Source organism: Prionailurus bengalensis, chromosome B3 (assembly GCF_016509475.1).
Source record: "Prionailurus bengalensis isolate Pbe53 chromosome B3, Fcat_Pben_1.1_paternal_pri, whole genome shotgun sequence".
Lineage (NCBI taxonomy): Eukaryota > Metazoa > Chordata > Mammalia > Carnivora > Felidae > Prionailurus > Prionailurus bengalensis.
In genome coordinates, this window is record NC_057355.1 from 59,075,256 (window position 1) to 59,095,459 (window position 20,204).

A 20,204-nucleotide genomic window follows, 5' to 3' on the forward strand; every position below is an offset into this window, starting at 1 on the left:
GATATTGGGCCCATTTTCAAATGTTAATTGTCCATTTTCATCTCCGCTTTTGGTGAAGTGTGTATTTAGTGTCTTTTTTATTTATTCATAAGAGTTCTTCACATATTATAAATATGAGTTCCTCAATAGATACATACATCACACATATCTGTTTCCACTCTGTGGCTTGCCTTTTCACTTTCTTTCTTTCTTCTTAAAGGATTTTTTTTATTGTTTATTTATTTTGAGAGAGAGAGTACAAGTTAGGGAGGGGCAGAGAGAGAGAGAGGGAGACAGAGAATCCCATGCAGGCTCCACACTGTCAGTGCAGTGCAAAGCCCAACGTGTGGCTTGATCCCACAAACCATGAGATCATGACCTGAGCCAAAACCAAGAGTTGGATGTTTAATCTACTGAGCCACCCAAGCACCCCACCTTTTCACTTTCTTAATGATATCTTTTAATGAGCAAAATTTCTTAATTTTTTAAAACTTAAAAAGTTTTTAAGCATAACATACAGAATGCAGCATGAAATAAATGTATAGCATATTGATTGAATAGATGAAGAGCCATGAAAGGAGAACCTTGCCAGCTACCCCAGAAATCATCTATATACATATACTCTACCACCTATATGCCCCTCCCGATATTCCTGAGATGATTACTATCCTGAATTTTGTGTTAATCATTTCCTTTGTGGCCTATCTTGATGTTTATATGAACAAAATTATATTTTATGTATTTATGACTTGCTTTCTTTGGTCAGCATAATTTTTGAGATTCATCTGTGTTGATACACAGAACTAAAGATCATTTGTTTTAACTTCTGTATAATATTCTATTGATGAAAATTTATTTACCCATTTTACTATTGATAGCCAATTGGACTGTTTTGGTGTTTTGCCATACAACCAATGCTACTATGAACATTCTTTCACATGTTTCCTAGTACACACGTGCAAGGATTTTTCTAGGTTATTTAATGTTAAACCAACCTTCTTTTCCTGCAACTAATCCATCTTGATCATGATATATTAATTATGTACTGCTAGATTTGGTTTGGTAATATTTTATTTAGGATTCAACCTCTATGTTCATGACTGAGATTGCTTTTCTTTTTTTTTTTTTTTTTTCCCTTAAGCTATCCTTGTCTGGTTTTCTTATTTAAGTAATACTAACTGCATAAAATTAATTGGGGAGTGTGCCTTCTTTATCTCTTCTCTGAGACTGTGAAAAAATAATAGAATTATCTGTTCCTTGAGTAATTTGGTCAAACTCACCAGTGTACCTTCTAGAATTGATGCTTTATTTTCTGATTTTGTATTATCTGGAAGTACTGATTTACCTCTTGAATAGTTATATGATCATTTAGATTTCCTAAAAGAAATGAGAATCAAACTGGCATTGGATTTCTCTTCTGCAACACTAAATGCAAATAATAGAAAATGTCCATAAAGTACTGAGCGGAAAATGTTTGGAACCTAAAATTTGAAGTCTACACAAACTTTTATTCAAATGTCAGGACAAAATAGGGCCATTATTCCTGGAAGTGAAATTATTCCAATGGAATATACTCCCTATTCAGCCTTTCTTTTAAAAAAAAAAAATGCTTAAAGATATACTCTTAAGTTCCATTTCTGGCAATACTGTGAACCATTTATCCTGGAAAACCCACCACTATAAAACACACAGAAATGCCAATTAAGATGTAACAGACATCCTTTGAAATGCATACCTGAGTGTACAAGAAAGTAAAGAGAAATTCCTAAGTCAAAAAAAAAGAATATAGAACAGAAAAGCATTGAGGTAGGTTAGAGTTACTGAGACTCAGGAAAACTCAGATTTAACAATCCTTAGACCTGCACCAACGTAAAGAGTTGGACCTGAGACTTTTCAATAAAGTTGGGGTATTTGAAGAACTACAATTTCGGTGAAGGAGTGGCAAAGAAAGACAATAAAGAATGCTAACTACCTTGATCTGGGGTCTGAGTGAAAAATAAGCCTGAATTGGTCCATCTTTGCCAATCTCTCAATTGATACTCAACCGACCTTTCTTTAGCCTCATTCTTCTGTGAGTATAAGTGACTTTAAATTTAGAGTCATTACAGAATTTTGTCAAGACTGAACATTTCAGCAATCTTCTGTTTTTCTACTGTTGCACTATAGATTTTTCAGCTGTTTGGTTTCTATACCACTAAATCCCATTTTCTTTATTATCATGCAAAATTCCCTAATGTTTTTGGTCCACTGCTAGCTATTCCCTATGTTATAGCACAGTTATGGATTTATTCTTTGGTATATATACTTTATGAAAATTGTTTTAATGTTTATATATTTGTGAGAGAGAGAAACAGAGAGTGCGAGTGGGGGAGGGGCAGAGAGAGAGGAGGGCAGAGGATCCGAAGCAGGCTTTGCACTGACAGTACAGAGCCCGATGCGGGGCTCGAACTCATGAACTGTGAGATCGTGACCTGAGCCAAGGTCAGACACTTAACTGACTGAGCCACCCAGGCACCCCATTTTATAAAATTAGGATTTTGACAAGGTGGACAAGTAGGTGCAGCCTGCCATTTTGAGCTGGTAGCCCAAAGTAATACATTAAAACATGTTTTTTAATTGGAATATAGTTGACATACATATTATATTAGGTTCAGGTATACAACATAGTGATTCAATATTTGAATACATTGTAAAGTGATCACGGTAAATCTGGCTACCATCTGTCACCATACGAAGTTGTTACATACTATTAACTGTATTTCCTGTGCTGTACATTGCATCCCCATATCTTATTTATTTTATAACTGGAAGTTTGTACCTTTTAATCCCTTTCCTCTATTTTACCCATCCCTTCATCTTTCTCCCCTCTGGCAACCACCAGATGATTTTCTGTATCTATAAGTCTGTTTCTATTTTGTTTTGTTTGTTCGGGTTTTTTTTTTTTCTTTTTTAAATATTTTAGAGAGAAAGAATGCACACAAATAGGGGAGAGCAGGGTAGAAGGAGACAGAGAGAACCTTAAGCAGGCTCCACACTTAGTGTGGCCGGAGACAGGGCTCAATCCCAGAACTCTGGGATCATGACCTGAGGTCAAATCAAGAGTTGGACTTTTAACCACTGAGCCACCCAGTCACCCCTGTTTGTTCATTTAATTTTTTAGATTCCACATATAAGTGAAATCATACAGTATTTGTTGTCTTTCTCTGTCTGATTTTTTCATTTAGCATAATATCCTCTAAGTTCATTCATGTTGTCACAGATGGCAAGATTTCAGTCATTTTTATTCCATAGTGTATGTATGTATATACACATAAATAGATATAGATATAGATATAGATATAGATATAGATATAGATAGATATCACATCTTCTTTATCCATTACTCTATTAATAGACTCTTAGGTTGCTTCCATATCTTGGCTTTTGTAAGTAATGCTCCAATGAACATAAGAGTGAACATATCTTTTTAATAAAATTAATCTTTTTGTGGGGTGCCTGGGTGGCTCAGTCAGTTAAGCATCCGACTCTTGGTTTCAGCTCAGGTCATGATATCTGAGTTCATGGGTTTGGCCCCGCAGCAGGCTCCATGCTAACAGTACAAGGCCTGCTTAGGATTCTCTCTCTCCCTCTCTCTTTGCCCCTCCCCTGCTTGTGCATGCTCTCTCTCTCTCAAAAACAATAATAAATGTTTAGTGTTTTTGTTTTGTTTGGGTAAATGCTCAAAAGTGGAATTGCTGGATCATGTGGTGTTTCTATTTTCAATATTTTAAAGAACCTCCATACTGGTGTTGCTGCACCAATTCACATTATCACCAGTAGTGCATGAGGGTTTCCTTTTATCCACTTCTTCACCAACACTTGTTATTTCTTGTCTTTTTGTACTAGTCATTCTGACAGGTGTGGAGTGATATCTCATTGAGGTTTTGATTTGGATTCCTCTGGTGATTAATGATATTGAGCATCTTTTTTAAAAATTTAATGTGTATTTATTTTTGAAGAGAGACAGACAGAGCATGAGCAGGGAAGGGGCAGAGAGAGGGAGACACAGAATCCTAAGCAGGCTCCAGACTCCCAGCTGTCAGCACAGAGCCTGATGCAGGGCTTAAACTCATGAACCGTGAGATCATGACCTGAGCCGAAGTCAGATGCCCAACCAACTGAGCCACCCAAGTGCCCCAGTGATATTGAGCATCTCTTCATGTGTCTGTAGTCCATCTGTATGTCTTCTTTGGAAGAACATCTATTCAGCTTCTATGTCCATTTTTTAATTCGATTACTTGTTTTTTTCTTTTTTCTTTTTGGTGTTGAGTTATATGAGTTCTTCATATATTTTGGATAGTAACCTCGTATCATTTGCAAATATCTTCTCCCATTTAACAGGTTTTTGTTTCATTTTCATGATGGTTTCCTTCACTGTGAAGCTTTTTAGTTGGATATAGTCCCAATTGTTTATTTTTGCTTTTATTGCCCTTGCCTGAGAAGACAGATAAAAAAAATATATTGCTAAGACTGATGTTCAAGAGTTTACTGCCTATGTTTTGTTTGAGGAGTTTTATGGTTTCAGGTATTACATTTAGGTCTTTAATCCATTTTGACCTTATCTGTGTATGGTATAGCCCAGTTTCAGTCTTTTGCATGTTAGCTGTCTAGTTTTCCCAGCACCATTTATTGAAGAGACTATCTTTTCTCCATTGTATATGCTTGCCTTCACTTAATCATCATAGATTAATTGACCATATATGCCAGGGTTTATCTCTGGACTCTCTATTCTGTTCCATTGATCTCTATGTCTATTTTCTGTGCCAGTATCATACTGTTTTGATTAACGTAGCTTTGTAGTATAGTTTGAAAACTGGGATTGTGATACCTCCAGCTTTGTTCTTTCTCAAGATTTCTTTGGCTATTCAGGATCTTTTGTAGTTCCATACAAATTTTAGGATTATTTGTTCTAGTTCTATAAAAAATGCTATTGGTATTTTGATAGATATTGCATTGAATCTATAGATTGCTTTGGGTAGTATGGATATTTTAACAATATTAATTCTTTGAGTTATGAGCACAATATATCTTTCCATTTGTGTCATCTTCAATTTCTTTCATTGGTGTCTTATAATTGTCAGAGGATAGGTATTTCACCTCCTTGGTTAAACTTATTCCTAGGTATTTTATATTTTATTCTTTTTGGTGCAGTTGTAAATGGGATTGTTTTCTAAATTTATCTTTCTGCTACTTCATTATTAGTGTATAGAAACACAATAGATTTCTGTATATAATTTTGTAGCCTGTAACTTTACTGAATTCATTTATTAGTTCTCATAGTTTTTGGAGGGGTCTTTCGGGTTTTCTATGCATAGTATTATGTCATCTGCAAATAGACAGTTTTAGTTCTTCCTTATCAATTTGGATGCTTTTTCTTTCTTTTTCTTCTCTGATTGCTCTGGCTAAGACTTCTAGTACTATGTTGAATAAAAGTGGTCAGAGTGGGCATTCTTGTCTTTTTCCTGATCTTAGAGGAAAGCTTTCAGCTTTTCACCATTAAGTATGATGTTACCTGTGGGGTTGTCATATATGGCTTTATTATGTTGAGTTATGTTCCCTCAATACTTGTTTTGTTGAGAGTTTTTATGGGGAATGGATGTTGAATTTTGTCAAATGCTTTTTCTGCACTTGTTGAGATGATCATATGATTTTTATCCTTCACTTTATTAATGTGAAGTATCACATTGATTGATTGGTGGATATTCTTGCCTCCCTGAAATAAAACACACTTGATGTTGGTGAATGATCCTTTTAATGTATTATTGAATTTGGTTTGCTACCATTTTGTTGAGTATTTTTGTGTTTATGTTCATCAGGAATGTTGGCTTGTAATTTTCTTTTTACATAACATCCTTATCTGGTTTTGGTATGAGAGTAATGTTGGCCTCATGTAATGAATTTGAAAGCATTTCTTCCTCTTCAATTTTTTGGAATAGTTTGAGGATAATAGGTATTAACTCTTCTTTAAATGTTTGGTAGCATTTATCTATGAAGCTACATAGTTCTGGATTTTTGTTTGTTGGAAGTTTTCTGTTTTGTTTTTATTCAGTTTGAGTACTAGTAAACAGCTCAGTCAGATTTTCAACTTCTTCCTGATTCAGTCTTAGAAGATTGTGTGTTTCTAGCAATTTATCTATATCTCTTATAGGTTGTTCAGTTTGTTGGCATATAATTTTTCTAGTGGTCTCATAATCCTTTGTGTTTCTGTGATGTTGGTTGTTACTTCTCCTTCACTTCTGATTTTAGTTATTTGAGTTTTCTGTTCGTTTTCTTGATGAGCCTGGCTAAAGGTTTATCAATTTTGTTTATCTTTTCAAAGAACCAGCTTTTAATTTGATGGATCTTTTCTGTTATTATTTTTAGTTTCTATTTCATTTATTTCCACTCTTATATTTATTATTTCCTTCCTTCTACTAACTTTGGACTTTGTTTATTGTTCTTTTCTAGTTCCTTTAGGTGTAAGGTTAGATTGTTTATTTGAGGCTTTTCTTGTTTCCTGAGGGAGACCTGTGTCACTATAAAAATTGCTCTTAAAACTGTTTTGCTACATCCCAAAGGTTTTGGAATGTTGGGTTTACATTTTCATTTGTGTCAAAGTATTTTTTAATTTAGCTTTGATTTCTTTGTTGACCCATTGGTTGCTTAGTAGCAGGTTGTTTAGCCTCCAAGTCTTTGTGTTTTTTCCAGGTTTTCTTATAACTATTTCTAGTTTCATACTGTTATAGTAAAGAAAGACACTTGATATGATTTCACTCTTCTTAAACTTATTGAGATTTGTTTTGTAGCCTAATATATGAGCTGTCTTGGAGAATGTTCCATGTGCACTTGAAAATAATGTGTATTCTGTTATTTTGGGGTGGAATATTCTATACATATCTGTTAAGTCCATCTGGTCTGTTATTCAAGCCATTGTTTCCTTATTGCTTTTCTGCCTGGATGATCTATGTATTGATGTGAGTGGGATGTTAAAGTCCCCTACTGTTATTGTATTACTGTCAACCTTTCCCTTTATGTCTATTAATTTTTGCTTTATATATTTAGTTACCCCTGAATATATATATTGGGGGAATAGATATTTACAATTGTTATATCTTCTTATTGGATTGATCACTTTATCATTATGTATTTCCCTTTTTGTCTCTTGTTACAGTTTTATTTTAAAGTCTACTTTGTCTGACATATGTATTGCTACCCCAGCTTCTTTTTTTTCCCATTTGCATGGAATATATTTTTCTCTTCCTTCATTTTCAGTCTGTGTGTATCTTTAGGTCTAAAGTGAGTATCTTGTAGGCAGCATATAGTTGGGTCCTGTTCTTTATCTATTCAGTCGCTCTGTATCTTTTGATTGCAGCATTTAGCCCATTTGTATTTAAAGTAATTATTGATAGATATGTATGTATTGCCATCTTGTTAATTGTTTTCTGATGTTGTTATAGGTCTTCTCTGTTCCTTTCTTCTCTTGCTCTCTTCCCTTATGAATTGATGACTTTTTTTTAGTTTTATGCTTGGATTCCTTTCTCTTTATTTTTTTGTGTATACATGTCCATTATAGGTTTTCGGTTTGTAATTACCATAAGGTTCATATATAATACCCTATGTACACAGCAATCTATTTTAAGTTGATGGTCACTTAAATTTGAACACATTCTAAAAGCACTACATTTTTACTCCACTTCCTCCATGTTTTATGTGTTTGATGTCATATTTGACATCTTTTTTACTTTCTATATCCCTTAACTAAGTACTGTAGATATACTTGATTTTACATTTTTTTCTTTTAATCTTCATACTAGCTTTATCAGTGATTGATCTACTACCTTTATTATATGTTTTCTCTCACCAGTGAAATTTTTTCTTTCATAATTTTCTTACTTCTAGTTATGGCCTATTCTTTTCTGCTTAAAGAAGTCACTTTAAGGCCAGTTTAGTGGTAGGATGAACTCCTTTAAATTTTGTCCAGGAAACTTTTTATTTCTCCTTCAAATCTGTATGATAACCTTGCTGGGATACAGTGTTATTGGTTGTAGGTTTTTTTTTTTCCTTTCTTTCAGCACTCTGAGTGTATCAAGACACTCCCTTCTGAGCTGCAAAGTTTCTGTGAAAAATCAGCTATTAGTTTTACGGGTGCTTCTTTGTATGTAACTAATTGCTTTTCTATTGCTACTTTTAAGATCTCTTTAGCTGTAATTTTTGACATTTTAATTATTATGTCTGTCTATAGACCTCTTTGGGTTCATCTTGTTTAGTGCTCTGTGATTCCTAGTCCTGGATGTCTGTTTCCTTCCCCAGTTTAGGGAAGGAATTGTTTTCAGCAATTGTTTCTTTAAGTAAGTTATCTGCCCCTTTCTCTCTCTTCTTTCTGTTCTGGGACCCCTAGAATATGTTAGTACACTTGATGTTGTCCCAGAGGTCTCTTAACCTATCCCAATTTTTTAAAAAATTTTTTTCTTTGGGGCTCCTGCGTGGCTCAGTCAGTTAAGTGTCTGGCTTCATCTCAGGTCATAATCTCATGGTTCGTGGGTTCAAGCCTCACATCAGGCTCTGTGCTGACAGCTGAGAGCCTGGAGCCTGCTTCAGATTCTGTGTCTCCCTCTCTCTCTGCCCCTCGCCTGCTCGTGCTCTGTCTCTCTCAAAAGTGAATAAACATTAAAAATTTGTTTTTAATGTTTTTTCCCTTTTTTGTTCAGTCTCGGTGTTTTCCACTGATCACCTTTTCCTCCTGATCACTGATTCATTTTGCATCTTCTAATTTGCTGTTGCTTCTCTCTGGTGTATTTTCATTTCAGTTATAGTATTCTTTTTGTGTGTGAAGGGTTTTTGTTTGCTTAATACATCTGAAAAGAATGCATATACAAAGAATTGAGACGTGTGAAAGCATTGGTTCAACAGAATCTATAAGAATTAGGATTTGGGAAAGGTGGAGAAGATTACTTAAACATTTTTAAAAATTGGGAACTGCAACCAAAATAAGCAGATAAAATCCCTATTAACACTTATGAAGAGGGGTGTCTGGGTGGCTCAGTTGGTTAAGTGTCCGACTTCAGCTCAGGTCACGATCTCGTGGTCCGTGGGTTCAAACCCCACGTCGGGCTCTGGGCTGATGGCTCAGAGCCTGGAGCCTGCTTCTGATTCTGTGTCTCCCTCTCTCTCTGCCCCTCCCCCGTTCATGCTCTGTCTCTCTCTGTCTCAAAAATAAACATTAAAAAAAATTTAAAAAAAATATTTATGAAGAGTCTTCATAAGACTCCATGATTTTTTTTTTTTTTTTAATTAAACTAGAGAGCCTTACCTAGCTACTCTAGGGTTCTTCATACGCAAAACAGAAATAAGGGGATTTCTCTGACTGGTCCCATGTTATTAAATGTTCTCCCCACCTCCACTCCCACCCCTAGTTTCTTTAAGCAGGTCTTCATCCTCCCAACTTGAAAGAGGATGTGCATCATTCCATAGACATCTGTCTTCTAGCACCACCACTCACAGTTCCTCAATTTACTAGGTCTTTGTGTTCTAGGAACACCTTGTCATATGCTATTAAGCTGGACATCTATGCTAAGCATATAAGACAGTGACAGGGAAAAAAATGTTTTTTAATTACATAATCAATCCACTGGGTGTATTTCAAAAGGTGTAATACTTTTCTTCATTTATCAGTGAAAGAAGTTAGAAATTAATTTCAAAAAAAAAATCAGAAAATGACAAACAAATTTCCCTGAAAGTCACAGTCACATATAGAGTGCATCCTAGAAAAGAGGAGGGGTAACACAGGTTCCACCCGCTTTCATGAGTTTCATCAAGTACTGGACCTACTCAAGGGTGGAGAGAGAGATGGTGGAAGATGGCGGCATAGGAGGATGCTGGGCTCACCTCATCCTGCTGATCACTTAGATTCCATCCACATCTGTCTAAATAACCCAGAAAACCACCAGAAGACTAGCAGAACAGACTCTCCGCAGCCAAGCATAGACAAGAGGCCCACGGAAGAGGATAGGAAGGGCGGAGAGGTGGTGTGCAATACACAGACTGGTGGGAGGGAGCCAGGGCGGTGGAGGGGCAGCCTGCCTGGCATGGCAGAGGCCCTGAAGTCTGGCTTGCAAAAGCGAAGGGGCCAGACTCCGTGAGTTCTGACAGCCAGCGGGACTTAATATCTGGAATGTTAAAAGTCAACAGCCCTGCTCTCGGAGAGCAGGGAGGGCGAGAGGACACCGGAAAGGAGAGTTGTTGAGCCCTGGAAGGCAGAGCTCAGCTTGGCAGGGAACTAAGGCACTGGCAAGCGCCATTTCCCTCTCCCATCCCCCAGCCGAAATTCCAAAGAGAACCAGCTCCCCTCACCAAACTTGATTGCACCGCACAAATGCCCTATGCTGTTTTCTGTGGATCCATGCCTCCGATGGGCCTGCCTTCTTCCCAGTGCTACAGGCCCCTCCTGCAGGGGACCACGTACAGCAAAGTGAGCTAAGCCTGCCCCTCCCATTCCTGTGCACCTTGTGGATCCACCCCACCTAATATTCCCTTGGCCAGATCCCATCAAAGTAGCACCACAAGCCTGGCAGTGAGCAAGTAGCCCAGACAGGGCTACACCACTCCACAGTGAGTCCTGCCCCTGGGAGAGAGGAAGATAAGGTACACACCAGTCTGACTGTTGCCCCAGTGGTAAACTGGGGGCAGACATTGGGTCTGACTGTGGTCCTGCCCACCAACACAAGTTATTCCGGATGGCACAGGGGAAGTGTCCTGCAGTTTGGAGCTACCACAGGGACTACCTAAAATGAAAAAACAGAAGAATTCTCCTCAAAAGAAACCCCAGGAAGTAGCAACAGCTAATGAATTGATCAAAAATGATTTAAGCAATATAATGGAACAAGAATTTAGACTAATAGTCATAAAATTAATCGCTGGGCTTGAAAAAAGCATAGAAGACAGCAGAGAATCTATTGCTACAGAGATCAAGGGACTAAGAAATAGTCATGAGGAACTAAAAAATGCTATAAATGAGGTGCAAAATAAAATGGAGGCAGTCATAGCAGAGATTGAAGAGGCAAAGGAGAGAATAGGTGAATTAGAAGATAAAATTATGGAAAATGTCAAAAAAGAAGATAAAATTAAAGAAAAAAATTATAGAAAAAACGATAAAAAATTATAGAAAAAAAAAGCTGAGAAAAAGAGAGATAAAAAAATCCAGGAGTATGAGGGGAGAATTAGAGAACTAACTGATACAATCAAACAGAACAATATCAGTATCATAGGTATTCCAGAAGAAGAAGAGAGAGAGAAAGGGACTGAAGGTGTACTTGAACAAATCATAGCTGAGAACTTCCCTGATCTGGGGAAGGAAAAAGGCATTAAAATCCAAGAGGCACAGAGACCTTCCTTCAGATGTAACTTGAATCGATCTTCTGCATGACATATCATATGAAACTGGCAAAATACAAGGATAAAGAGAAAATTCTGAAAGTAGCTAGGGATAAACAGGCTTTAACTTACAAAGGTAGACACATAAGAGTATCTAGTATACTATCTACTATAGTATACTATAGTATACTATCTACAGACCTATCTGCTGAAACTTGGCAGGCCAGAAAGGAATGGCAGGAAATCTTCAATGTGATAAACAGAAAAAATACGCAGCCGATAATCCTTTATCCAGCAAATCTGTCATTCAAAATAGAAGGAGAGATAAAGGTTTTCCCAAACAAACAAAAACTGAAGGAATTCATCACCACTAAACCAGCCCTACAAGAGATCCTAAGGGGGATTCTGTGAGTGAAATGTTGCAAGGACCACAAAGTACCAGAGATGTCACTACAAGAATGAAACCTAAAGGTATCACAATGACTCTAAACCCATATATTTCAATAATAGCACTGAATGTAAATGGACTAAACGCTCCAACCAAAAGACATAGGGTATCAGAATGGATTAAAAAAAAAAAAAAACAAGACCCATCTATTTGCTGTCTACAAGAGACTCATTTTAGACCTGAGGACACCTTCAGATTGAAAGTGAGGGGATGGAGAACTATCTATCATGCTACTGGAAGTCAAAAGAGAGCTGGAGTAGCCATACTTATATCAGACAAACTAGACTTTAAATTAGAGGCTGTAACAAGAGATGAAGAAGGGCATTATATAATAATTACAGGGTCTATCCATCAGGAAGAGCTAACAATTATAAATGTCTATGCACCAAATACGGAAGCCCCCAAATATATAAAACAATTACACACATAAGCAACCTTATTGATAAGATGTAGTAATTGTAGAAGACTTTAATACCCCACTTACAGCAATGGATAGATCATCTAGACACAGGATCAATAAAGAAACAAGGGCCCTGAATGATACATTGGATCAGATGGACTTGACAGATATATTTAGAATTCTGCATCCCAAGGCAACAGAATATACTTTCTTCTCAAGTGCACATGGAACATTCTCCAAGATAGATCACATACTGGGTCACAAAACAGCCCTTCATAAGTATAAAAGAATTGAGATCATACCATGCACACTTTCAGACCACAATGCTATGAAACTTGAAATCAACCACAGGAAAAAGTCTGGAAAACCTCCAAAAGCAGGGAGGTTAAAGAACACCCTACTAAAGAATGAATGGGTCAACCAGGCAATTAGAGAAGAAATTTAAAAATATATGAAACAAATTAAAATGAAAATACAACAATCCAAATGCTTTGGGATGCGGCAAAGGCAATCCTGAGAGGAAAATACATTGCAATCCAGGCCTATCTCAAGAAATAAGAAAAATCCCAAATACAAAATCTAACAGAACACCTAAAGGAAATAGAAGCAGAACAGCAAAGACACCCCAAACCCAGCAGAAGAAGAGAAATAATAAAGATCAGAGCAGAAATAAACAATATGGAATCTAAAAAAACTGTAGAGCAGATCAATGAAACCAAGAGTTGGTGTTTTGAAAAAATAAACAAAATGGATAAACCTCTAGCCAGGCTTCTCAAAAAGAAAAAGGAGATGACCCAAATAGATAAAATCATGAATGAAAATGTAATGATTACAACCCATCCTTCAGAAACACAAGCCATTATCAGGGAATACTATGAAAAATTATATGCCAACAAACTGGACAACCTCGAAGAAATGGACAAATTCCTAAGCACCCACGCACTTCCAAAACTCAAACAGGAAGAAATAGAAAATTTGAACAGACCCATAACCAGCGAATAAATTGAATCAGTTATCAAAAATCTCCCAACAAATAAGAGTCCAGGACCAGATGGCTTCCCTGGGGAATTCTACCAGACATTTAAAACATAGATAATACCTATCGTTCTCAAGCTGTTCCAAAAAATAGAAAGGGAAGAAAAACTTCCAGACTCATTCTATGAAGCCAGCCTTACTTTGATTCCCAAACCAGACAGAGACCCAGCAAAAAAAGAGAACTACAGGCCAATATCCCTGATGAATATGGATGCAAAAATTCTCAACAAGATACTAGCAAATCGAATTCAACAGCATATAAAAAGAATTATTCACCATGATCAAGTGGGATTCATTCCTGGGCAGCAGGGCTGGTTCAACATTCGCAAATCAATAAATGTGATACATCACATTAATAAAAGAAAAGAACCATATGATCCTGTCAATCAATGCAGAAAAAGCATTTGACAAAATTCAACATCCTTTCTCAATAAAAACCCTCAAGAAAGTCGGGATAGAAGGAACATACTTAAACATCATAAAAGCCATTTATGAAAAGCCCATAGCTAATATCATCCTTGATGGGGAAAAACTGAGAGCTTTCCCCCTGAGATTAGGAACATGACAGGGATGTCCACTCTCACCCCTGTTGCTTAACATAGGGTTGGAAGTTCTAGCATCAACTATCAGACAATAAAAGGAAATCAAAGGCATCAAAATTGGCAAAGAGAAGTCAAGCTTTCACTTTTTGTAGATGACATGATATTATACATGGAAAACCTGATAGACTCCACCAAAAGTCTGCTAGAACAGATACATGAATTCAGCAAAGTCGCAGGATACAAAATCAATGTACAGAAATCAGTTGCATTCTTATACACTAATAATGAAGCAACAGAAAGACAAATATAGAAACTGATCCCATTCACAATTGCACCAAGAATCATAAAATACCTAGGAATAAACCTAACCAAAGATGTAAAAGATCTGTATGCTGAAAACTATAGAAAGCTTATGAAGGAAATTGAAGAAGATACAAAGAAATGGAAAAACATTCTGTGTTCATGGATTGGTAGACTAAATATTGTTAAAATGTCAATACTACCCAAAGCAATCTACACATTCAATGCAATCCCAACCAAAACTGTACCAGCATTCTTCTCAAAGCTAGAACAAGCAATCCTAAAATTTGTATGGAACCACAGAAGACCCCAAATAGCCAAAGTAATATTGAAGAAGAAGACCAAAGTGGGAGGCATCACAATCCCAGACTTTAGCCTCTACTACAAAGCTGTAATCATCAAGACAGCATGGTATGGTTTTGGCACAAAAACAGACACATAGACCAATGGAATAGAATAGAGACTCCAGAATTGGTCCCACAAAAGTATGGCCAACTAATCTTTGACAAAGCAGGAAAGAATATCCAATGGAAAAAAGACAGTCTCTAAAGAGGTGCTGGGAGAACTGAACAGCAACATGCAGAAGAATGAAACTAGACCACTTTCTTACACCATACACAAAAATAAACTCAAAATGGATGAAGAACCTGAATGTGAGACAGGAAACCATCAAAACCCTAGAGGAGAAAGCAGGAAAAAACCTCTCTGACCTCAGCCGCAGCAATTTCTTACTTGACACATCTCCAAAGGCAGGGGAATTAAAAGCAAGAATGAACTATTGGGACCTCATGAAGATAAAAAGCTTCTGCACTGCAAAGGAAACAATCAACAAAACTAAAAGGCGGAATGGGAAAAGATATTTGCAAATGACATATCGGATAAAGGGCTAGTATCCAAAATCTATAAAGAACTCACCAAACTCCACACCCGAAAAACAAAGAATCCAATGAAGAAATGGGCAGAAGACATGAATAGACACTTCTCTAAAGAAGACATCCATATGGCCAACAGGCACATGAAAAGATGCTCAATGTCACTCCTCATCAGGGAAATACAAATCAAAACCACACTGAGCTATCACCTCACACCAGTCAGAGTGGCCAAAATGAACAAATCCGGAGACTATAGATGCTAGAGAGGATGTGGAGAAACGGGAACCCTCTTTCACTATTGGTAGGAATGCAAACTGGTGCAGCCTCTCTGGAAAACAGTGTGGAGCTTCCTCAAAAAATTAAAAATAGATCTACCCTATGACCCAGCAATAGCACTGCTAGGAATTTACCCAAGGGATACAGGAGTGCTGATGCATAGGGGCACTTGTACCCCAATGTTTACAGCAGCACTTTCAACAATAGCCAAATTATGGTAAGAGCCTAAATGTCCATCAACTGATGAATGGATAAAGAGATTGTGGTTTATATACACAATGGAATACTACTTGGCAATGAGAAAGAATGAAATATGGCCTTTTGTAGCAACGTGGATGGAACTGGAGAGTGTTATACTAAGTGAACTAAGTCATACAGAGAAAGACAGATACCATGTATTTTCACTCTTGTGTGGATCCAGAGAAACTTAACAGAAGACCATGGGGGAGGGGAAGGAAAAAAAAAGTTAGAGAGGGAGAGAGCCAAACCATAAGAGACTCTTAAAAACTGAGAATAAACTGAGGGTTGATGGGGGGTGGGAGAGAGGGGAGGGTGGGTAATGGGTATTGAGGAGGGCACCTCTTAGGATGAGCACTGGGTGTTGTATCGAAACCAATTTAACAATAAACTTCATATTAAAAAAAAAGAAGATAAGGGAAAAGAGTAATGAAAAATATTACAGCAAATTCAAGTACTGATAAACAGTATTATAGTCTCCACTTCAATGTTACCAACACATCACAAATTATACTGATATATAGAATAAGAATTTCATCATAAGTTAGTGTCAAATAAGAATCAATGTACAAGTATGTGTCCATATAACATTTAATAAACTAGCTTACCTTCCCTTAAAAAAAAAAGGGTAGAGAGAAAAGGCAACTTTCAAAGGAGTATGTTATTAAATGAGTTATTTACTATACTCCTTCCTAAGAGCACCAGGTGGGGGACAAGTGTTCTAAACTAGATCTAGGAAGTGGAATGTGGAGTCATTCTGTCCTCTTCCCCTTAAGGGCTGTAAAATGGTTACTGAATTTAAAAAACATGACTAAATGAAAACAAACCCCACACATACTCCCCCCCCCAAAACAAAAATAAAAAAAACCCTAAATGTCCCAGATTATTCTGCAGAATGGATGGAGCCCTGGAAGCAGCTCCCAACAACCAAATTAGTCTTTTACAGAGTCATCACAAGCATGCCTTGCTTTTAAACAAAAAAAAAATTTTTTTTGAAACAACAAAACAAAAACTAGTACTAACCACTTTTCTAACAATACACAATTATTCAAATTAACTAGTACTGAGAGGGGGAAGGGGACCATACCTATGGGCCTTGTCTCACACGAGTGCATGTGGGTAGGTGCAGGGCACTTGTCATTATTGCAAAAACGAATTTTAATTTTTAATCTTTAGTTTGATTTAACATTGCTTTTAGTACAATGCTGACACCAGCTGCGTGGAAAGGGCTCTGGAGATGTTCATAGCAGCACACACGTGTGGGTCTTCTTCGGTTCTGGAGGCTCCCGTGTAGCCAATATTGCTCATCAAATACATTCTTTAGGCCTTTCTGTGTGAGTGCAGAACACTGCACATACTTGACCGCCTTCAGGTCACAGGCCAGCTTTTCAGCAGTCTCTGGAGTGGTAGGCTTCTGTTTGCTTTTGACAAGTTTCTCAATCGAAGAGGGGTCATCTCAGAGATCAATTTGGGTCCCAACAAGCAAGAAAGGAGCCTTCGGACAGTGGTGAGTTATCTTAGGCACCCAATTCTCCTTCACATTTTCAAATGAGGATGGCGAGACCCCTGAAAAACAGACTAGAAATACATCTGTTTGTGGATAACTCAGCGGTCGTAATCTGTCATAATCCTCTTGCCCTATAGTATCAAAAAGTCCGAGAGTATATGGCTCTCCACCAGTCATAACTGTGATTGCATACATACTCTGTACATACTCTGATGGTAATTTGCTGTGTAGGATATCAGGAGACATGTTTTAGCAAAGGCACCATTGCCCACAACGACACACTTAATTGTCTGCATTGCTGAAACAGTTTTGTATCCACTTTAAATATTTCAAATTCAGTAATGACCTCTGCTTCTTCTCCAGGGTGTTGGCAGCACTCTCATTTATTGTATTCTTTAGCTCTGATTGGTTCTATCTATCTTTGATATTTTCCATCTCTTTGTTGTAGTTCTTACAGAGTTCATCCACTCTTCTTCTAAGTTCATTGAACATCTTTATGACCATTACTTTGAACTCTTTATCAGGTAGATTGCTTATCTCCATTTTGTTTAGTTCTCTTTCTGAGGTTTCATCTTGTTCTTTCATTGGAACATATTTCTTTGTCTTCTCATTATGTCTGTCTGTTATCAGCTATATTTCCTATTTTTGAAGGTAGTAGTCTTATATAGAAGTCATCTTGTGGGGCCCAGAAATGCAGTCCCTCCTGGTCATCAGAATCAGGCACTGCAGGGGTATTTCCTGTGTGGGCTGCATGTGCCCTCCTGTTGCTTGGGCTGCACCTGCTTTGAGCATGCTGGTGAGTGTGGCTGGTCCTGGGTGTAGCTGGCTGCAAGGCCTGGCTGTGACCATTGCAGGTGTGTTGGTGGGCAGGGCTGGCCCCCCTGCCTCCCAGGACAGGAGTCACTTTTCAAGGCACCAGTCCCAGCTGAGGCTGCCTGCTTGGTGTGGTGATTGAGGGTGCAGCCACTTGGGGGGAACACCTGGTGAGGCAGATTGGGCATTGTGGGTCTGCGGGGGAACACAGGGACAGGCAATTTGTACTAGCAAGGTAGATGGAGAGTGTCAGAACTGGCACCTGCCAGCATCAAGCCAACTAGGCTGAAGGAGGGCAAGAAAAATGGTGCCTTCTGTGCTTCTTTTCCTGGACAAGGTTCCTACAGATCCTTGCCCTGTGAGCACACACCTAAAATTAATCAATAAATATCCTTCACGTACACGCTACATGATTTTCAAACAGCTATCTCTGTGCTGGGTCTTGGAGCAAGAGAGATTGTTTGTGGGCCCTTTAAGAGTGGAGTTTCAGTTTTCTGTAACCCTCCAATTCTCCCAGAGTTAAGCCCCACTTACTTTCAAAGCCAGATGTTATGGGGACTTATCTCCCCAGTGCAGATTCACAGGGTGCCTGATATGGGACTTGAACCCCTCACTTCTCTGGAAGGACTTCAGTGCCCATGTTATCCTTCTTCCTTGCAGGTCACCACACCAACGTTTGGTTTCCAACCAGACTGCATCACTTTCCCTCCTGCCCTTCTCAGTGTGGCTCTTTAATTATATCTTTGGCTGCTAGTCTCCAGGTCATTCTCTGAGAGAGTTGCTCTGTATGTGCTTGCAGCCTTGATATGTCCATGGAAGTTGGTGGGCTCAGGATTCTACTCTGTGATCTTTCCCACCAATCCCAAAGTAATACATTACATTTTTTTTAACATTCATTCATTTTTGAGAGACAGGGAGAGACAGAGTACAAGCTGAGGAGGGGCAGAGAGAAAGGGAGACACAGAATCCAAAGCAGGCTCCAGGCTCTGAGCTGTCAGCACAGAGCCTGATGCAGGGCTCAGACCCACAAACCACAAGGTCATGACCTGAGCCAAAGTTGGATGCCTAACCAACTGAGCCACCCAGGCAGCCCCAAAGTAATACATCTTAAATCACAGAATTTCAGACTTGTGTATGCAAAATTTCTTTTACATGTTGCTTTCCTGGCTCTGCTCTAATCATATCACCTACGTGACCACCTCTGTCTATGTATGACTATGTACCCAAAAGGAAGTTGTAAAAAACAAACAGAAAAAAAAAAAAGAAGTGAGAAGGTTAGGAAATATTATTTTCCAAAAGAGAAGCAATTGTAGAGAAGCAACACATCATTTCTGAATGATTTCTATAATCCATTCTTTTTATAATCAAGCAGACATCTCAAGCCAGCAAATCTACTCTTATTTATTCTAGATAGACTTGGGTGTCCAAGTTGGAACTCAATGAACCAAGCGGGTGCTATAATTACCTAGTATTTCCCACCTTTCATTTTGAGAAGAGTACTCAGGAAAAAAATTCTTTTTTTCTCTGTAGTTCTAAACACTTTTGGGATTTTGGTTTTGGGACTCAGTAGAGGCTCTAGATAAGACTTTAAGAACATCAATCAGTATGGGGTACCTGAGTGGCTCAATTGGTTAAGTGTCCAGCTTTAGCTGGGTCATGATCTCACAGTTCATGAGTTCAAGCCCTGCATCGGGCTCTCTGAGGTCAGCGTGGAGCCTGCTTTGATCCTCTGTCTCCCTCTCTCTCTGCCCCTCCCCTGCACGCTCTCTCTTTCTCTCTCTCTCAAAAAATAAGTAAACATTAAAAAAAAAAATCAGTGAAACAGGAGTAGTCAGGAAAAGGATTAAACTGGAAAAGGAGCCCAACCCTTTCTATTGATTGAAATGGTAACCATCACACACTTTTCTACAGAGTAACGTTGCAACGAGCCCTTAGCAGCTGCTAGATTCATTTTATTTTCTCACCTACACCAAATACGCTTAATCCCCAACTTTTAATTTTAAGTACTAAATTGAGTTTAGTACTTAAAATTGAAAAAATTGAATTCAGGACTGACGTCACTAAGTTCTCCAGGGAGAACTCCACAAACAACTATTGAACTTGCAAAACTGTTCAAGCCCCACATCCGGCTCTGTGCTGACAGCTTGCTCAGAGCCTGGAGCCTGTTTCAGATTCTGTGTCTCCTTTCTCTGCCCCTCCCACACTCATGCTGTCTCTGTGTCTCAAAAATAAATAAATGTTAAAAACAATTTTTAAAAATATTTTGGAACTAGATGGAGGCAATAGTTACAGAATATTGTGAATATGCTAAATGTCACTCACTGAATTGTACACTTTCAAATGGTTAATTTTGTCATGTAAATTTTTCCTCAATTTAAAAAAATTGAAGCCATAACTGATTCCAGAG

The 20,204-nt window shown here is 38.0% G+C and overlaps 1 protein-coding gene and 1 pseudogene across 4 annotated transcripts in view; both read right to left on the minus strand.

The window, feature by feature from the left end:
• Positions 1–20,204, minus strand: part of TRIM69 (tripartite motif containing 69) — a 45,428-nt gene that overhangs the window by 14,143 nt on the left and 11,081 nt on the right. The window lies entirely within an intron of this gene.
• Positions 16,053–17,521, minus strand: LOC122468705 (annotated as a pseudogene).